General features: G+C 37.4%; 2 protein-coding genes across 11 annotated transcripts in view; both read left to right on the forward strand.

The window, feature by feature from the left end:
* clybl (citrate lyase beta like) overlaps positions 1-21482 on the forward strand; it is a 760714-nt gene that overhangs the window by 237016 nt on the left and 502216 nt on the right. The gene's annotated exons all lie outside the window — the stretch shown is intronic.
* si:ch211-168k14.2 overlaps positions 1-21482 on the forward strand; it is a 241539-nt gene that overhangs the window by 57410 nt on the left and 162647 nt on the right. For all 10 annotated transcript variants that reach the window (XR_015499478.1, XR_015499473.1, XR_015499475.1 and 7 more), the window contains exon 3: positions 4151-4274. The gene's annotated coding sequence lies outside the window, so the exon portion shown is untranslated. The remainder of the gene's footprint in view (positions 1-4150; positions 4275-21482) is intronic.

Raw genomic sequence — 21482 nt, forward strand, 5'->3', positions numbered from 1 at the left:
AAAAACGGTTGATGAAAAGTAGCACTGTGCGCTTCGGGCAAAATACCTAATTGTGTTGTTTTTTTGGTTTGTTTGTGTTTTTGGACAGATATTGTGACATGTGATTTGATTTATGATTTAATATAATTTAATTTAAGCTTTAGCTCAATAATCTGTAAGCCATGGCAACAATTATGCGACAGCTCTTAAAAATGACCTGTTTTTGTTTGGTGTCTGTGACTTTGAAAACAAAATATTCCCATTTTACAAATGCTATACTTTGATATTAATTTGTCTATTAATGCTTCTGAAGCAGCAGATGCCATAATCCCACTTGTCAGCGCTTTCCTGTTCATTGTTGGCGTAGTTTAGTTGTGCAATTCTGATTAGGCAGAACGAAAGTGTTCTCACTCAGTTATCAAGCCCTGATCAGATCCTGATCAGACAAATTCCAGTATGCGCATTAAAATTAATTTACATTTTTGATGGCAACATACAAAGAAAAGAGAAACAGTAATTAAGAAAGCAACTGATATGTAAATAAGTATGGCCAAACTCTGCAATTTGTCATATATGTTTATTATATAGCACTTTATACAATCAAAGTAAAAAAAAAAGAGCAGTGTCCATTTTGGTTTGTCCATTACAGTTGCATTTTTTATTTTAAATCCGCTCTTCGTTGTATTTATGTTAGCCACAGCACAGTTTTTCACACCCCTGATCTCCCAAAACCTTGTCTTGCCTGATTTTGTTAGTCAGTCATACCAATTTGTTTTTTGATTTCACTTGAAGCATTAAGGCTGATAATAGATGTGATGTCTTAACATATCATTTGTTTCTGTGTTTGTTGCATTTATTACCTCCATTCTTGACAACATTAGTTTCATTCATGACCTCAGATGCAGTACTTTACTACTGTCCAATAGTTACATCCACTTTCTGTGTACAATTATATTGTGATGCACAAAGCAGATTTTGAGTGTTCCCTCAGTTACTACATGAAAGGGATGGTTGACTTAAAAATGAAAACCCAAGCCATCCAAGGTGTAGATGACATTTTGATTGTTCATAAAATGCAAGTCAATGGCTATCAGCACAAGCAGTGTCTTAAAATATAACCATAAAACCCAAGCAAAATAAAATGGATGATTGTTGCTTCTGATGATACAATGAGGTAATATAAAGCAAATCAATCAATCTGTGCCAGAAACTGGACATTATTTTATTAATATTATTAATTATGTATTTCTATTATTACTTTATTATTGCTTGCACATTACCACTACTTGCACTTTAGACTGTTGACAACACATTTATCATGAACATTTGATTAGGTTTCAATAAGCAAGATAATCTATTTATACAAATGCATTCATATAATTAATATTGTGCTCATGTTGTTGTTAATATATGCTTAATAGGTAAGTACATAGTGTACCATTTTACAACTGTACCCAAAAACCCTCTTAAGGCTGGTTTTTGAGTTCCTTTTTTGCCTTTGCTTCAGCCCTCTGGCTGAATGAATTGATCAGCACTGCATGGTGATTTGGGATTTTAGGCCATTAAGTTGCCTCTCTGTTGTTGTGTCCATTTCTATTGGCTGGGGCTTTGACTGAAATGAGCTTCTATTGGCTGGACCCAGATCCCACCCCTGCAGTCTCAGCAGTCGTCATGGCTGTGAATCTACTTATTTAGGTTTCAGGATGAGCGGAAAAATAGGGAGGACTCTCGCTGCAAATATCTCCAATTCTGGCATCTTTGTTTTGTTATTGATTACTTTTGAGAGTGCCCTCCTGTGGTACGGTGCTCCCTGTGGCGTGTGGGCTGGTAAATTCATTTTGGGACAGAGGAGGCATGCATTAATCTGTAGTGTGAAGCTTAGACACATGTCATGCTACCTCGCTCCTGCCGCTTGACCTTTGCTCGAGAAATTCCTCTACAAAGGTCACCAGGTTACCATTGCCCACCTAGAGAGATTCAAGTCTTCTCCACTTGGTTCTATACATCTATCACCCAGCAGAAAGGACTGCTGATCACAGATTACAGGGCCACACTTGTTCTAATACTACACTATGGAATTCATATTGTGAATTTGATGTTGAAGTTTTTTTTATCCTCTAGGGTACAAATATTTGTAGTCTTGTAAGTTTTTGTTGATGCTTTGTTGTAAGGCTGTGTGATTTGGGGAAAATATCTAATAATGATTTTTTTCTGACAGATATTGCAATTGTGATTTGATTAACAAATTAAATTTGTAGTCAAGCTGCAGCTTAATAATTTATAAGCCGTGGCAATAATTCTGTGACAGCTCTTAAAAACGACCTGCTTTTGTTCAGTGTGCGTGACTTTGAAATCAAAATATTCTCATATTACAAATGCTGTTTTTCTTTGATGTTAATTTGTCTATTACTTCTAGCAGACGCCATAATCCCACTTGTCAGCGCTTTCTTGTTTGGTTTTTTGTTATTGTGGGTGCAATTTGGTTGTGCAATTCTGATTGTGAAGTGAAAGTATGAACGAAACTGGTGTTCTGTCGATTTGTCCTACCTTGTCAGACTGCCCTACCTCCCATTCCAAACGTAGGTAGCACATTTTGATAACGCAATATGGTACCCATCAGATTTTGCTACCAGTGTCAATTTTAATTTGAAGAAGTGTGATATAAAGCTTTACTGTTGCCCTAACCTATCTTATCCCCAATCCCAACAAAACCATTCAAATACAGTGTTGGTATAGCATAATCTGATGGCTAGAATAAAATGTCACCGGCAGTCATGCATTTACTCTGGGCGGGGGAAATGAAACTATACATATATATTTTATATTGCAGCCTCTTGCGATTAACTAATCGCAATGTTTAAAATTGCCGCTTTTCACTCATCACAGCAAACTTGCTGCTGATTATATGACAATAGTGATTTGAAGTGATTTTATTTGATTTGCAGTTGTGCTTTAATTTCAGTTAATCGCACAGCTCTACTTTGTTGGTCTCTGATGCTCACCGAAGCTGCATTTATTTTATTTGTTAAAAGTACAGTAAAAAACTGTGATATTATAAAACATTATTACAATTTAAAATACTTTCTGAAAATGTTGGTTTTGTGATTTAAAAAAACTTCTCTTAATGTTGAAAATAGCTCAATATTTTGTGGAAACACATTGAACTACATCGAATCGAACATTCAGAAGAACAGCAATTCATTTTGAAACAGTATAATTGTACTTTGTCACATTTTAGCCATTTTTACTTGCTGATGAAAGTATTATTTATTTATTTGTTTGTTTGTTTGTTCGTTCGTTCGTTCGTTCGTTCGTTCGTTCGTTCGTTCGTTCGTTTGTTCATTCATTCCATGTCTTAAGCATACTGACCCCATAGTTTTTAATGGCAATAATGGAAATTCAGAACAAGATGCAAAACTTTTAATAAAGATTTGTTTTATTTGTATTACAAAATTAATTTTGACCCTATTGCTTTTTCTATATATTACAATGTAATAGTGTAATAAATAGTATATACATAACAAAAAAAGTCAAATTTATTCAGTTTAGGTAGTATTAGGTTCCTCTCTAAATTGAGTTAAAATTACTCAAGTTAAAAAGAAAATGAAAGGATTCATTAATATGATGATTGAGCACTGATGATGGACACACGCTGTTAGTAAACACAGAAGAGAAACACAAAACTACAGTACATTTGACTTCAGTCGCAGCCTTAGAGGAAATCAGCTGAAATATTATACATTAAATCTCTCAAAATCTCAGCAGAGGATCATTAAGCAACTCCACAGACAGCCGCTTTACTTTTTACCAACCTGTTTGCCCATATTTAAAGAGGGAATAAATACTCTCTGAACTGAGTCAGTTTTACTGGATTTTGCTTTGTAAATATATAGTAAAGAACAATAAATTATAAGACTACAAAGTATTTCACATAATACACTTATTTTATTGGTTTTATTTAAGTTTTGTCATGCCTATCAGGTACATTTGTCATCATTGTCAGTATCAGTTTTGAGTATTATATGGAATATTGTAACTAAATCCAAAATAACTCAAACCAAGATAAAAATCAATGGAATCATTAATGTGTTTATATCCATTCCTCCTAGTTGTTCTTCTGTTCTCAGTTTACTGTGCAAAATGATAACCGGCAGTATATCTCTGCCCACAGAAGTGACTGAGATGTCAGATCAGGAAAAAAGATGAAGCGACCAAGGATGGACAAAGAGGCGACAGACAGAGCTCCCCTGAGGTGCCAGGATGAATAAGCTGGGGAAGAAGCTTGGTGTCAACAGGTGGGATGATTCTTAGCCATTGTGGCTGCTTTTGTCCTTCTGCCTGCACCACAAAAGGATGTCCCCTATTGGCCCCTGGATAAATATTGCCAGTGCTGAGGCAGAGGTGCACAGTAGCTGTATTGAGCTTAAGTGGAAATCAATGCTAGTCCATAGAGGCAGTGCTGCCAACCCCTGCCTGTAACACAGGTGTTTACGTTAATGGCGACGCTGGCACAATCACGCGCTCCCCTAAAGGTCAGACAGGGCCATGTTTACCTTGCAGTGCACTTCTTTGTGTGGTGCTGTGCTCCTTGCAGCTACACATAATTCTATAAATGACAAACGGCGTTTGGGGGTCACACGAACACAACAGATTTGATAAAATTACACATGACTTCATGTAATCACTGCTGTGCTTTTATGCAAGTTTTCTTTTCACTTGTTTTAATTAAGCAAGGTACTAGGGATGCTGCAATACTCTGATTAATATTGAACCATTAGGCACAACCTCTGCGGTTCAGTTGATATAGTCTTTTTTTTGGTTTTGCATTAAACATTAAAAGTGCAGTAGGTGATCTGTCAAAATGCTAACCGCTTAGCATATTATCTTTGGAAAGGGGGGAGGGACTGTGATTCAAAGCCACACCCCCTGAAATCGTGAGCGCGCGCACCGCATCACAACAGCAGACAGACAACCCACTAGTTCATGTCATTCACCAGTTAGTTAGTGTTTAGCCAGCGCTGTGCAGGAATAACATTTAGTACTTAGCCACACTTGCATGCTACTTCAGAGTGTATATTTAGAGTAGCATGGTAAACAGCATAGAAAGAATGTCATTGTTCAAAAATGATCTAATGTGAATATAAAAGCAACTTCCGCTCAATAAAGCAGGTTAGGCGGAATAGCGCTATTTACTGATGTTTTGTTGTTAAACTAAATATAAATCTACATTACCGATGCTGTAAAAGGACCTTAGGAAACTGAAAATAATCACATCAATCTTTCACTGGGAGATTTCAGTGGCTGAACAACACGTCTATGCATATAAGTCATTCATAACAAACCACAATCTAGCATAAGCTTAGCCTGACTAAAATAGTTTTAAAACAGAACATTACCTGTCTAACTACTATATACTATACTTCAGCCATGGTGTCGTCCCTCCTCCATCGTGCTAAAGTAACTCCAACATTGATTCAGGTTTTTTAAAGTTTCAATTCAGCATTTGATTTCTCCCGGTCTGTCTTGTGACCTCACGGCCGTTTGTGCAGACCAGCATGTGCGAAGGGCGGATCTGCGTGAACAGATGCGCAGAAGTCCGAATCTACATTTGCTGACAGACAGTCTAAGCTGCTTATTGGAATTATGGGAAATGTCGGTCCGACTCTATTTAATTGGATGAACATTTTTTTAGTTTTATGCCTTACCCAGAATATAAAAATATATATAAACACATTTAGATCATTTACTGTAATCATTGCTATTGGACTGTTAAGAGACTTTCAACCAGCACAACAAAAAATGTTTCTGAAGACAATCACCTATTGCACCTTTAATACTTGTATTTAGCATTTTCTCCATTCCTTTAATTACTCTATGAACTGGCTCTATGCATGTTAGAATGCATATGCAAGCAATCCCCACAAGTAAATGCAGAGCAAGCATGGGTCTCGTGCAGGACATCTGATATGTGCCTTATCTGAACAGGTTAATGGAAGTTACGACGTACAAATTTCGACTTGTTTCTCAATGGTAAGACTCAGTTATAACCATTAATTATGATCAGCTGTCAAACTTGATGAGCATTCAATCGTTTATGCCTTGATATGTGAACATCCACAGAAATTGACAGAAATTGTGTTGTCTACAACTTTCTCACTGTGCTGCATTATAAAGTAAAAACATATTCATGTTGTCTGTGTTTTTAATATTAATTAAACAACAAAAGATAATGACATCGCTCTGCTTGACTGAATAGCTACAATATATAGCAATATACAGTAATGGTTAACCTTTATTTAATTTATGCACACTCAAAAAATTGACTTTTGCTGCTTGTTTAAACTACTGTTTTAAAATGAGTTGAATCAACACAATTCTTAAGATTTTACAGAACAGCTTAGTTGTTTTATGTTCATTCATTAATTCTTTCATTCTTTCATTTTCTTTTTGGCTTAATCCCTTTATTAATATGGGGTCGCCACATCAGAATGAACTGCCAACTTTCATTCATTCATTCATTCATTCATTTTCTTTTCGGCTTAGTCCCTTTACTAATCGGGGGCCGCCAGAGTAGAATGAACGGCCAACTTTCATTCATTTATTCATTCATTCATTTTTTCCAGGTAAGTCCCTTTATTAATCCAGGGTTGCCACAGCAGAATGAACCGTCAACTTAGTCAGCATACATTTTACACAGCGGATGCCCTTCCAGCTACATCCCAGTACTGGCAAACATCCATACACACTCATTGACACACATAGGGACAATCTTCGTTTATTCAATTCTCCTATACATCAAATCTTTGGATCTTCCAGAGCACCCGGAGGAAACCCACGTGAACATGGGGAGGACATGCAAACTGCACACTGGAATGCAAACTGACCCAGCCGAATTCAAACTCGAATCAGCCACCTTCTTGCTGTGAGGCAATGGCGCTAACCTCTGAGCCACCATGTTGCCCTGTTTTATGTTAAATCCACTTAAAATTTTAAAAATGATAAAGTTAACTTAACCAATTTGTGTTGGGACAACACAAAGGAATTGTGTGGAAACTAGTGTTTCCTAAAGTACAGTGAATTTTATACACAATATACAGTGTTATTTGATTATAATTTTCAGTTTACTGTAAACTACTGTTAGGTACATAAGGTATTTTAGTATTATCTTTGCTCTATTGTGTTGATTTTGAATTATTATTTGTTTGCAGAGTTTTTTTCTTTTATTTTTATTTGACAGTGCTTTTTTTACTGAACATATGCCATACCGAAACCGAGACCTAAAACCAAATCAAAGAATGAGAAGTTGCACTCCTAAAGGATACACATTTGATTATTATAGTTATAGAACAGACATTGAATGTACTAAATGCAATATGACAACGTTTGTAGTCAACACTAAGCCTTCTTAAAATCAATCATTGCTAAATTACACCCACTTTATACTATAAAACAGTTGCTTTTTTATTGTAATAAAGAACAACAATGGCTCTTGCTTTAGTAACAAGTATTTCAGTCGTCTTTGTTCTGGTTATTTTAAGTGATGCCTCCTTTGGAAGAGAAGATTCAGCTATGGTGGGCTGCATCTGCTGACGAATTTGATTACAAGTTGAGGTCCATCTACCAAATGTTGTTTTCATTTCTCTGTGGTGAGGAACACGAGATCTTACTAATTTGATTTGAAACAAACTCATTTTCTCAGGAGCCACCATTCTTGAGTAGTCAAGCAGAACATCTTTCAGTTGCGAGGGGCTGCAGAGGGTCCCGTGGATGGATTCAAAAGCGCTTAATGGCAATACACTGGTAAATTCTTCACCTAAATTCAAATCATTCTATAGATATTGGGTGGATTTCTATTCTATCAATGCATTTTTTTTTCTTCTCACATATGACTGGCACAGGGGTGAGGTCGTGAACCAAAGCATTGGTTTATAGTGTGAAAAACAGTTAAGCAGAAGGTTGGCTTCCCCTAACCTCTGTTTGTTGGTCCTGTGGAGAGAAGCCTGGCCGTAGGGGACGCTAGCTGTGGAAATGGATTATGATCACTACAGAGAGAGCGTGATACGGCGAATGTGATGAATGAGGTTTGGTAGAGCAGCCAGCGCCACACTCCTCAGTCTAAAGACAGTAGCGATTTCTCAGCTTTGATCTGAATCTTTTTATAACCACAACATTTAAAAATAGATCGCTGTATGAGATCTTTAGTAAAGGCAAGCGAAATCACTTATTGGATTTAATCTTGCTATTTAATATCCTGATTTTTTTAATTACTCATGCACTTCTGACAGTTGATACAGAGCTTGCCATTAATAAATCATGTTCTCTAAATTCATAATATCATCTTGTCCCCAGCAAGGCAACATTTGATATTACATTAAAGGCCTTGAGGAAAAATGTTTGCCAGAATCTCATCAAATCATATTTCTAAAAATACTGTAGAACGTGCTTCACTCAAATTTCTTTTGCATTTTTTTTGTGTCCAAAAAAAAAGAAAAGAAATCCCTCTGCTATTTATTTTCTTTTTGTGCCCCAGTCTTTTTTTTCAAAGTCCTTTATTTGATTCCATGACTCCCTCTCTTTCTCTCTTTAACCGATTCTCTTGATAGCAATTTAATTTAATCTGGGGGGCTCCAAGCAGCTACGTCCTTTGATGTTTCTTTGACAGGCTCTCATAACACATCAGATTTGATCTAACCTTTCTTGGTGGATAGAAAGAGAGAATAAAGATCAATTATTAGGTGAATTTGAAGTTGCATTAGAGGGTTTTTTTGACGCTTCCTAGTTGCTTTAAGTACCCATCTGTCTAAACATCTCTCACTTTTTTCCTCCTTTTTTCTGATCATTTCCTCGACTTATTCATGAGCCATGGGAGCCACGCTTTGTAGTCTCCATGTAGCCGTTTCGGCCTACCCCCACTGAATACAGCTATGTGCCTGCATAAAATATCTTTTTCAGTCTGCCTGCAAATTCTCTGAACTCTGTTCACATGAATGGCCCAACTTTCTGAAGTGTTTTTTTCTTCTCTCTTTACACCCTCTCACACCCTCCCTCAGTCTCTTATCCTTTGCGTTGTGTCCTTCGTTGTGGATTTGTATGCAGAAAATCACTGCTGTGGCCACAAAGCGCAGTGCATCACTCCAGATCATTTTTGGACACCCTGCTGTGTGAGTTATACAGAAGGATCCCTTAATGACACTTTGACTATTAACAATGTTTTAAGTCAATATGTCTCTTTTGCTTTTCTCTCTATAGGCCAATAAATGTAAAAAATGGTGTGTTTAATTTGAACCGGTCAGACTTAGAGCTGAGTAAAGGTTCTCATGGCTTATGCCTCTACAATCAGTCTTAAATTGGCTTAACGCAGGATAATCATTTATATTTTTGACTGGCTGCTTCACATTTGTATGTGTGTGAGATAGATGGATGGATGGATGGATTAGTATGATTACTGTGATCATTAGAATTTAATGCTGTATACAGTTGAAGTCAGAATTATTAGCCCCCCTGCATTATTAGCCCCCTGTTTGTTTTTTTCTCCCTAATTTATGTTTATGGGTTAACTAGGCTGGTCAGGGTAATTAGGTTATTGTAATTACCAGTTATTGTATAACTATAGTTTGCTCTGTAGACTATCGAAAAAATATATAGCTTAAAGGGGCTAATATTTTGACTTTAAAATGTTTAAAAAATAACTGCTTTTATTCTAGCCAAAATAAAAAAAGACTTTCTCCAGAAGAAAAAATATTATCAGACATACTGTGAAAATTTCCTTGCTCTGTTAAACGTAATTTGGGAAATAAAACAAATTTAAATAGGGGCTAATAATTCTTCGTTGTACAACTTCATACCACAATATGCGAACTCTTGTACAGTTCACTTCTAATACGAAAGCAATCAAACCAAATAACGGAAGTGAACCGCCAACTGTAAAACAAACTTTAGTTTTTATAGCATTCATCTGTGTGTGTCTGTGTGTGTCTATGTGTGTCTGTCTGTGTTTCTGTGTACAGTATCGCCTACGTTGGTGACAAGTGGGACTGATTCAGTGCAAACACTGCTTGTCTCCACCAAAAACGACTTCTGCAGACATTGCGTGGTGTTCTGAATTGTTTTAATGTTTTTGTGTTAGATTTGCTTTCATGGCTGCCACCTAGCAACAGTTGTATGAAGACTTCATCTATATATCCCATATGTTATACATGGGTAAAATTAGCAATGCATAAAAGGAGCATGATAGCAATATAATGTATCAAGTTTAAGCATTTCACGCAGTTCCATTCAAACAATTTTGTGTTTATTAGACGTCTAATAGATATCTAAACGTAAACAGCTCAGCTAAAACAAGGCTAAACTTGGGCTGTCAGTAAAAATCTAATAGACAAATAGATCAAATAGACCGATTGGACAGACCTTACATGTGTAGTCATTGCTTTTTGTTTATTTGATGACTAGTCTAATTTTGGCCTATTCCTAGACATCTATTAGATTTTCACTGAAAGCCTAAATTTAGCCTTGTTTTAGCCAAGACAACTACATTTAGATGTCTATTAGACATCTTTTTAAAAATATGCTTGCTGGGTAAATTTTTGGTCAATATCTGTCATTTTTAAAATAAGATTCATTTGATGACATAATATTTTAAGATCCTAGTGCCATGATATATCCAAAAATACATATTAATAGTAATTTTAAATTAATTATACTTTGCCACTATCTTTCAAATGCCTACCCATTAGGCTTACATGATAAAATCTGATATTGCGATATTTTGTTTTTCTGCGGTAAATATTGTGGTATGAATACAGTTTTAGAAGTTGGTTTGAATAGCACTATTTGAGAGATTTCTGGTCTAACAGTATTCAGCTACAGAAATTAAATAATCACAATGCAAAAATGCTTTTCTTTGTTTTGTCTTGTTTCTAGTCCAAATATATATATATATATATATATATATATATATATATAAAAATTCTTAGACCAAGTAGAAATATTGGCTAGATTTTACCGTCAGAAGAAATAAGTGAAAATTAAAAGATTTTACAAGTATGGTAAGTGAAGTAATCTTGTTTTTGCTATGAATGTTAGATATTTGGACTAGAAACAAGACAAAAATTCTAGGTAATAAATGTTTTTATTTTTTTTATTTTTTTTGCATAAATCATATAAATTCCATATAAATACAGTGATTAAATACAATTCTGTAACTACTGATCAACTATAATTCAGACTGGACATTGCATATCTTTGCGATGTGACTATTGCGGATGCACACATTGTGATGCTGAAACGATATATTGTATACATTGTATACAATATATTGGGATATTGTATTGTATTTTGATTAATCAGATTATTTATACTTTTTAATATGTAATGGTCAGAGTACGTATGTGGTTTTATTTTTTTTACATTAACACATTTGTTACACTGAATGACAAACATCATTTCACCCATATTCAATTTTCAAAAGTTATTTTATACATTAAGGTTGTCAATTTATGCTAAAAATTCTTTCTGTGTACAATTAGTGGGGATATTTGCTCTCTACCTTGTCAAGCCTTGTGCAAACTACACACCTAAAGTTTTTATGTGACTGCCATTTGCAGTTGGGAGGAGGTTGTTGATCAGTACTGTAAGGTTATGGAATCAGGATGCCACATGAAGCAGAAATATTCCAGTCTGTCAAATCATAGCCAAACACACTGACTGTGCCACGCACTAAATTCCCAAAATCCCACACGGGCGTTAGCTGCATCACCTCGACCCGTGGCATGTTTGCGCTGTTTAAACGGCACACCTCAAATGAGAATGACCCGTGGTCATCGGAGAGCCTGCTTTTGCCTGAGTCCCCTGGCAGATGGCCAAAGACTATTTTCACAGAGGCACCATCTCGGGAAGACAGAGCTGTGTTTCACTGGCTGCCCTTATGGTTGCTCGTCTTAAAATGCTCATCTAGCTGATTGCACAGTAAGCAGACTGGGGATGCGGCGCTTAGCGGCTGGTGTCACAATCTGCCCCTCACAATAGCCTGGGCAAGTGCCAACACAGCCAATCTGGAAAGGGTTTTAGTCTATTTTCAGTAAGCAGTGGGCTTAAAAATAACATTAAGAGCTTTTTATTAACTAAACAGGAGGGTAACAGATAATTAGTGAGATTGAAGCCAAGGTATTGTATTCTAAACAGAGTATTTGTGTCTGGTAATGCAGTTGTGGAAATGCTTTGCATTGGTTTCATGTTTTTTCTTTGCTTTTGAATTTGTAAATCAAGTGTTGTTTATGGGGTAACAGAACAACTTAGCTAGTGGCGCAGGTGTATAAAACATTACATTTATAAAATTATTCATTTTTGTTGTGATATGCTGAGTGACAGAGTTGTCTTGATCAAATGAATCTTGTCAGGATGCCAGCATTGTGTCTGGGAGAAGCCGGGCAGAGGAAAAGGAGGATGCTGTGGCTCGTCTCTGTCTCCTGGGTAGGGTGCAGGAACTGGAATTAGGCCAACCTACAATCACTAAGGTAGGCCAGTAGCCAGCCAAGTATTAAAGCCCTGATAAAATCACAACAACATATTATTTTTTTGTTTTTATGTTTGTGGTTAAAAAGAAGTTTGAAATACATGAGCAGTGGTATTATACAACAAGCAAACATCCTGACACCGGCTCACACTATTGAGAATGGCATATATATGTTTACTGTACACTCACCGGACACTTTTTATAGGTACACCTGTCCAACTTCTCATTAACAAATTTCTAATCAGCTAATCTCATGGCAGCAACTCAATGCATTTAGGTATGCATACATGGATAAGATGATCTGCTGCAGTTCAAACCGAGCATCAGAATAGAGAAAAAAGGTGATTTAGGTGACTTTGAATGTGGCATGGTTGTTGGTGCCAGATGGGCTGGTTTGAGTGTTTCAGAAACAGCTGATCTACTGGGATTTTCACACACAACCATCTCTAGGGTTTACAGTGAATGGTCTAAAAAAGAGAAAGTTTCCAGTGAGCTGCATTTCTGTGGTTGCAAATGCCTTGTTGATGCCAGAGGTCAGAGCAGACTGGTTCGAGCTGATAAAAAGAAAACAGTAACTCAAATAATCACTTGTGACAACCGATATGTGCAGAAGACCATCTCTGAACACACAACACATCCAACTTTGAGGTGGATGGGCTACAGCAGCAGAAGACCACACCGTGTGTCACTCCTGTCAGCTAAGAATAGGAAACTGAGGCTACAATTCGCACAGGCTCACTACAATTGGACAATAGAAGATTGGAAAAATGTTGCCTGGTCTGAATCTCGATTTCTGCTGCGACTATTGGATGTTAGCGTCAGAAGTTTCCCTAATCTATAAGAAAAATTTTCAGTACCTTTTTGAATCTATGCTACGAAGAGTTAAGGCATACAAAGGCAAATTAAGGATTAAGGCAGACGTGGGCATTATTATTTTGAAAGCATTTATCAGCTGAAGTGAACGCAAAAGAAAAAAGTTTGATTTGCCATTCGTTGGCAATGTCCTGAAACAAACGTCAACTTAACTTTAAATGTTGTGCAAAATGAAGTCAGACCAGTTTGGCTCTTTAAAAGAAATACCTTTCCTCCCAGTGCAGGTATAGCTACAGTTTATTAGGTGAATGGTAATGAAATGTTATAGGTGACAAATAATGGATGGATGGTTTGAAGCAATTACCCTCAACACATTGTGCTTAAAGCTAATTTTTAAAAAAAAATATGGATAAGAAAGTAGTCGTACAAGTCAAAATTTGTAGTCATTATCAAAGATGCACCATATGTTAGATGAACCAGTATTTGTATTGCTTTGACTGATGAGATGGGGCGTTCTTATGACAGATATTCAGTTGTAGTTATTTGTTGAATTCTTTCCAGTTCATCATGTTATTCGTAATTCTAGTAGACCTCAAAATACACCAATATAAATTAAAATAGTTTTCATTTCCTGTTGTTTTCATTTTCTCGCTAGTTTGGATGCATCTTTGTGTTAACTCCAAATTTGCCTGTGACCTAGTTTAGGTCACATTAAGTTATTACAAATTTTGACGGAACCCGATACTAAGTGGAACCTCCCAGAAGCTTGTAAAGTGGAGGCAAACAAATGGCTGTCGGTTCTTAATGCGTTTGCTTCACGTATGTGGGTGCACGAGGGTAGCAAAGGGAGCTGTAATGGATCATGTTTGTGTTTTTTTAATAAGCCCAAGCAATATTTCAGAATTAAGGACAAGCAAAGTGTACATCTGCATCAGAAGATAAGCAAATTTTCAGGATATTTAAGGCAAGTGCGAGTCCAATGTGACTATGCCGAGGATGTACCCTTGTCCTACTCAGCACCTCTTGTGTTGTGTATGTTCAACACTCCAGCCTACATGTAAGGGTGAGTGATAAATGAGAGAGTGTTGGGTTTAATCGACTGAGGCTCCCTACATATTGCTCTTTGGATGCTGGGGAGGGACGGTGGATAATGGAAGCATTGTCTCACACAGTCACCATGTCTCAGCGGGGAGGATGGGGGAGATGGTGGGAAAAGCAGGCCGGCTTGAAGGACAGGGTCTGACTGCACTTTATGCCAGCCTTCAGATCCTATGTAGACAACCCCCTGCCTCAAGTGCGCCAGGATCTATACTGGATCTTTTCATTGTTTTTTCCTTGACACCCAGATTTATCTGTCATCCATTTTAGTGATGCACTAAGATAAAACATTTAGGCTGTAATTGAAAATTATTGGCCTACTGGTTGCTGATAATGGTAGTCAGTTTCTTTCTTTCTTTTAGTTTTGTTAAGATGATAATCAAATGTTTTACACTGTCTACCACTGCTTGTTTTTACCTTTATCAAAAGCATGGTTGTATATTTATTAACCAGTGAATACATTAACATATCACCTTATCCATTCATTCATTCATTTTCTTTTTCGGCGTAGTCCCTTTATTAATCTGGGGTCGCCACAGCGGAATAAACCGGCCATTTCACATTAACAGTCTGTTTTTTTTAATTATCACATATATACACTGTAAAACACAACATAATAATAATTAAATACCTCATTACTTCAACTTAAATTGAGTAAGTACTCAGATTAGTTTTTTTTAACTCAAATGGTTTGTAGCAATCAGTTTCCTCAAACGGTTTGAGTTGCCTTAACTTATTGGGTTTTACAGTACTCAGTTGGTTTGAGTTCTTTTCATTTACTGGATTTTACTGTGCTTAAAATGGCTTTGTTTACTGTACTTGTAATCGGTTTCCTCAAATGGTTTGAATTACCTTAACTCATTCTGTCTCACAGTGTAGGATAAGCCCATGAAAACTGAATTTGCTGTTTGAATTTTGAATGCGTCTCTTGACTAAAGAGATTAGAAATAAAGATGAATTGAATTATGGCACTTTTGCAATGTGGATTGTGTCAAAGGAGCTTACATAGAAGTTTGAATAAATTAAAATTGAAACTGCATCAGTCCAGTTTTCAGAGTTTAAGTTCAACTTAGTTCAGTTCAGTGTGGTTACATTTTCACTGCTGAAAGTCCAAACGCTGAAAAGCAAATCCATCGGATGCGCAGCTTGACAAGTCCCAAATCAAGCAAGCCAGATAACCATACTCATTTAGAATTTTCTGCATCTCATAATGCACCATTTCTTGGCTTCCGGGTATGATATTATGACATCATATGCAGAGCTATGGAGAACAAAATTAGTGAACAACCTGCAATTTCCTAAATTTCAAGGTTTCTGCTTAGTCGTTTTGAAGTTATCCTAACAGGTGTAAAAGAGCGTTTTAAAGCATATTCCATGAGTTAGTTGGCCCTTTTTTTCACTGAAGTTTTGAACTCCCTGGATTTACATGAGAACAAGGAAACAATGGTGTGTGAGGCTCATGACTATACCTAAGTATATCTAGATTTTTGTTCAAAATTATCAAAATAATAGAACACTTTCTGATACCTCCAAGGAAATGGGGGTAAAATTATCTGAGAAACTTAATTAACTTGCAGTTCATCTAACGTCAAAGTATGGTACGTTTAGCTAGTGTGAGCGCTGTCTTCTGAACTCGGTTGCAAACTCATTTACTTTTTTCTGAGTCTGCCTGAAAGAGGTGGTCTGGGGTAAGGTTCATGCAAACTCTTGTACAGTTCACTTCTAATATGAAAGCAATCATACCAAATAACGGAAGTGAACCGCCGACTGTACAACAAACTTTAGTTTTTATAGCATTCATGTGTGTGTGTCTGTGTGTGTCTATGTGTGTCTGTGTGTGTGTCTGTCTGTGTTTCTGTGTACAGTATCGCCTACGTTGGTGACAAGTGGGACTGATTCAGTGCAAACACTGCTTGTCTCCACCAAAAACGACTTCTGCAGACATTGCGTGATGTTCTGAATTGTTTTAATGTTTTTGTGTTAGATTTGCTTTCATGGCTGCCACCTAGCAACAGTTGTACACAAAAGCAGCTTTATGACTCAAGTGTACCAGGGTTCAGAAGAAAAAAGACAATGTGAATACAAACCAGCCGAGGGGGGGCAGTCGAACTTGGGTTTGGACAAGGCATTCGGACTAAAGTGTGAAAGCACCCTTAGTAAGATATTGAGCCATTCAAAAATTACTGAAGTCCGCAGACTGCAGGTTGACCAGTTGAAGGTCAAATGGACGACTCTTTTTAGCCATGGCAGGAGAAGTTGGGCCGTCTTACTGAGTGATGCCTGCAATATTGCATCTTTACAGTGTCAATAACTCATACTAGTCCTACAAATACAGGGAATGTCAATGAAAGACAAATCTACAAAAGGACACCATAATGCAGAGAATCTCAATTTCAAAAATAATTCCTGCCCTCTTGACTTAGATGACTTTCATCTAGAAGTGAAAGGGAATGTGAAATTGAAAGCCCACCCTGCAATGACCAATCTTTTTTATTTATTTAAATCTATTAATTTCAAACGGGATTCAATTTAATAAATGGCTTATCTGTAGCAACCAGAATATTAACATCTGTGTAACCACATAAATCAATGAAGCAGCAATAAAGCCTTTAGTTTATTAGCTGTGGACAATCCACTAGTAAACACTCATTTTATCTGTGAATGCCAGTCATATAATATTAATGCTGTTAATTGCATCTTGGTGGGGGTTGTTTTGCTGTGGCGTTGGAGATGGTCTAGCTGGCAGATACACAAACAGATACATGGTTACTTATTATTGGCTAGTCTGCCATGAAATTTTAGGAGCTCGTAAGGATTCACACTGGTGGTGTTTTCACCAATTTACAGGCATAAAATTAGAATTAACATGGAAGCCGTGTCCAAGAGATGCCTATTCACCTCTGTGCTGGCACAGATGCCCGACTTTCTCTGCTTTGACACTCACATCAGTGTGGGGGTGGGATACACAAGGTTTTATGCCTCACCCCACAGAGCAGTAAAATCTTTCTGGACCCACATCACACACTTGCTGGTTTTATGGTGTTTGGTGTTGAAATATTTCATTCTGAGCGAGCGTTTCATCCCCTTGTCTTGTGTTTTTATACAACTGTGCACCAGTGATCCCAGCATGCACTTTCTTGGCGCAATTGTGTAATGGTGTAAAAGCACCATGTTGTGAGAAATTATCGGAATTTGGCTGGGGGACATAGGAGTTTTGACATTGTGTTCCTATATTTCTCTTGGTGCACTCAGTGTTGTACTAGGCAACGCAGTGATAAACCTATGACTTAATATCAGCGAATGCAGCCTTGTGAATCAAATCCTTCAGGGAAATCTTATGGCTTCTAATTAAGTGGATTAGAATTAATCAAACAAGAGTGCCGTGTTGGATACACGTTGGAGGAAATAGAGAACATGTACACAAAGAGTATTACATGTCTTACATCTCATTACAAAACTCATTAAAACTTGCTTAATTAATTACAAGCACTCTTGACCAAATGCGCTTTGTGCAAGCCTTATGAAGTCATTTAGCTCAATTAAAAGTCGCTTGCTTTTCTTGATAAAAGTGAAAGATTTACATGCTTTTGCTTGTTTGTGATGCATTATAAGGAGGAGGGAGCTCTAGGCAATGAGAATTTTAATGTGATCCAAATGTGATTTACAAATAGCCTTTAGTGTTTTGCTTTTCAAATACTTTCATTTTTGGTTCATAAGCACACTTCTGAATAACTCTGTAGTAAGCAACGAGTTGGGATCATTCAAGGTATGGATGCTGTATACTCTTCCCTTAGATTTCCGTTTGATAGAGAATGAATGTCTGTGATTTCCCGAAGGTTTCAGCTGTCAAACGTCCAGTTTGCATTTACAAAGCGAAGAGAAAGGAACCAGAAAGGATGCCACATCCTGTGCTGCTCGTGCTTTATTGGCTTGTCAATATTCTGAGCTGCACCTGTCTGGGGTGCAGCGGGGCTCGGGGTACCTGGCCAATAGGACATCCATCACCTGCCATCTGAACAAAAGTTCATTACAAAGTCATGGTAGACTGGTATCTGGTGGATTTAGCTGTATTCTGCTATTCTGTTTGTTGTTCCCGTTGTCATAACAAGCCAAGGTTGATCTCGGCAAGGCGGCATGTGCAGGGTTGCTAGCAAAACAGCAGGAAAATGCAAACGGGGAGGGGGTCTAATCCCCCCCGAGAAGCCCCCGCATCAAGCCCTTTGATCTACCTCATCCTACCTCATCCAATCACTTCAGCTCCGTGACCCCCTCTCCCTGAAACCGGCTTGATTACTGCCAATACTATTTTAAATGTGCTAAAAGAAACTCACATATGTATTCGTGGAATCCTCTGCCCCTCTACTGCCCACCAGGCCTGGCCTCCTCTCTTCTCAAAGGTGCCGACATAACCCACCTTTCATTTCCACTAGATTTCATTGGAAAGTAGAAAAACTGTTAAACTTTATTGATTGGATTGCTTGGATTGTCTCTGTAACCTTTGTGTGGTACAACTTTATTGTTTGGATAGGTAATGTGTTTCAGTGTATTTGGATGACTGATGACCTTGCTTTGTTGCCTTGCATTGCACCAAAGCAAGTGAAGAAATTCTAGAATTAGTTCAGTGTTTCCATGAACCGTGCAGCAGAAGTAACATTAACAAATGCAATAAAAATCTCTCCACATCTGTCTATAGAAATCCCTTAATTGATTTATTTGTTTTAGTCTGTTCTTTTGGACCCCATTTGTTTTCATTATATAAAAACAAACACCTGAAACATTTAGGAAAATATCATATTTTTTACTTCACAGATAAAAGTAATTCATGCAGATTAAGAATAACACTAGGATGAGTAAGGCCCAATCCCAATACTTCCCCTTAGTCGTTCCCCTTACTCTGTCCCAATTCTCTTTAGCTTTAAGCCGTAGAGCTTTCAAGAGTTTACAGTTGAGCTCGTAATATCCTCGAGCCCGGGGCTCCCTCCCGTTAGAAGGGCAAGAGGAGAGTTCGAGAGAAGTGTAAACTAAAGTTGTCTTAGGGGATAATTTGGTTTAGTCGTTTGGCTATGTGTATGTTTTTGAATGGTGGGAGGAAACCGGGTAACCCGGGGGAAACCCAGGCGAACACCGGGAGAACATGCAAACTCTGCACTATGTTCTTACTGTGAGGCAACAGTGCTAGCCACTGGGCCGCCGTGCAGGCCTATCGGAAAAAAGGTGTAAAGTTGGGGTGAAAGGGGTTGGGGGGGATAACTGGAGTGAAAAGCTCTGGTTGTAATGTGTCCGTAATCATCTTATAGGGCAGATTACGGAGCTAATGAGATGCCAGCCGTGTTGATTATAAGCACGTGACCCTCTTGAATTCAGTTTATAAACAAACCGCACAAGAGGAAAGGGTAAATACCCTCTCAAACTAAATTTTTTCAGGACAACACTCAAAAGCAAGGGGTAAGAACATTTTTCAGAATACACAAGCCACAACCGATCGCTGCCCCCGGAAGTATGGAGATCCACAAATTAATATTTTGTTGTCATTATTACAAATTTTTACAACAAACAAGCATATGTTATAAAATATTCATGACCGCGTTCGTGTTTTCCAGTCATGTTTAAGAAAAAAAAAAACAAAACTCTAATATAAAAACTGCTAAATTTCGCGATCTATAATCCATAATCATAACTCCTGTATAGCAGTCCCACAACATTCTGTCACTCGATGACACTGGAATACCCTGTCAGGAAAGTCTAGTGGCTTGGAATGGGCTTTTCACAGTGTCTGCTTTAATGTAATGTTTTTTTAGTGTATTTGCATAGATGAATCTGGTCACTGTGTTAAATGCACAGTATTACGATCTTATTGCCACATTATATTATTATGATAACATAAAAAATGCCTTCAATGATTTTCTTAAAGATAAATACCTAAAAATAGCAAACCTGGAATCACTACAGCAGTTGCGATTGTCTGATCTCAAATGAAGCAGAGATCACGATGAAATATGATGACGTGTGCGGGTGCTGTAGTGCTGTCCCAATTCTTAGGGGTAAATTTTAAAGCCCTTCCCCTTCACCCTCGGTTTTAAGGGCCAAGGGGAAGGGGTACAAAAATAGAATTGGGATTGGACCTAAGTAATGACAGTGCTTTTCTTTTAAACATATAATCTCTTCAATAACAGCTAATTTTTACTTAGAAAATTACACTTTTTGTTCCTCATCTTTTGCTTATATATATGGACCAAAAATCAAAAGTGTTTTTATGCAATAAAAAATGCAATACATTTACAAAATGGTGTGATTTAAGCATTGCACACACTTGTATGTTTTCTATGAATGAAATCACTTTTTGTAAATGTAATAATTTGCTATCTTGATTAAGTGTTTCTGAAATGTTTGGACTAGATGCCATTGCATAGAGATAAGTTATCAGTCAATTAGCATTCTTTTAGGTTTAGATCCTGAAGACACCCGATGCTTTCTTCAAGAGTTTGCACATGCTGGACCAACGAGTATGATCCTCTTCTTGTTTTGACACGTGTGCCACTAGCTTTGCACCAGTCACTGCTCCACTAGCCACTCAGCAGGAACAATAATCCAACGGCCGTCCAACACATGGTCTTAATCAGGGAATCATATGGGCCTGATGATGGTTTGTAGCAATAGAACTCATTCTCCACTCACCCATACCCAGAGTTGCCAAGACTTCAAACAGCTCAGTCCCCAAAGGTTTTGTAAGGTTCACAGTTTTACTGTTGTTTTGAAGTCAGAGTTCCTCTTTGTCCAAGCGGGAGCTTGTGTTTACACAACTGGCTTGGCATGGAACTCATCTCCCTCTGGTTCTTCAGACCTCATCTGTAAATAATGCTGCTGTCAAACTGTTCTCTTCAAGTGAAAGCTCAGATATTGCTTCTTGCGAGTTTGATTTCAAGAAATTTATTTTCTCTGTTATCTTCTGCATTAAATCCAGTTCAGTGTCACTGGCAGATATGCCGCTTATGAGGGATGCGTTTCTGGCTTGCCTTGAACTGAAGTTTTTTTTTTCTATAGGGCAAAGATATAGTTGTTATTTATCTATGGGTGCTGCTGA

Source organism: Danio rerio, chromosome 9 (genome assembly GCF_052040795.2).
Source record: "Danio rerio strain M-AB ecotype USA chromosome 9, GRCz13ab, whole genome shotgun sequence".
Lineage (NCBI taxonomy): Eukaryota > Metazoa > Chordata > Actinopteri > Cypriniformes > Danionidae > Danio > Danio rerio.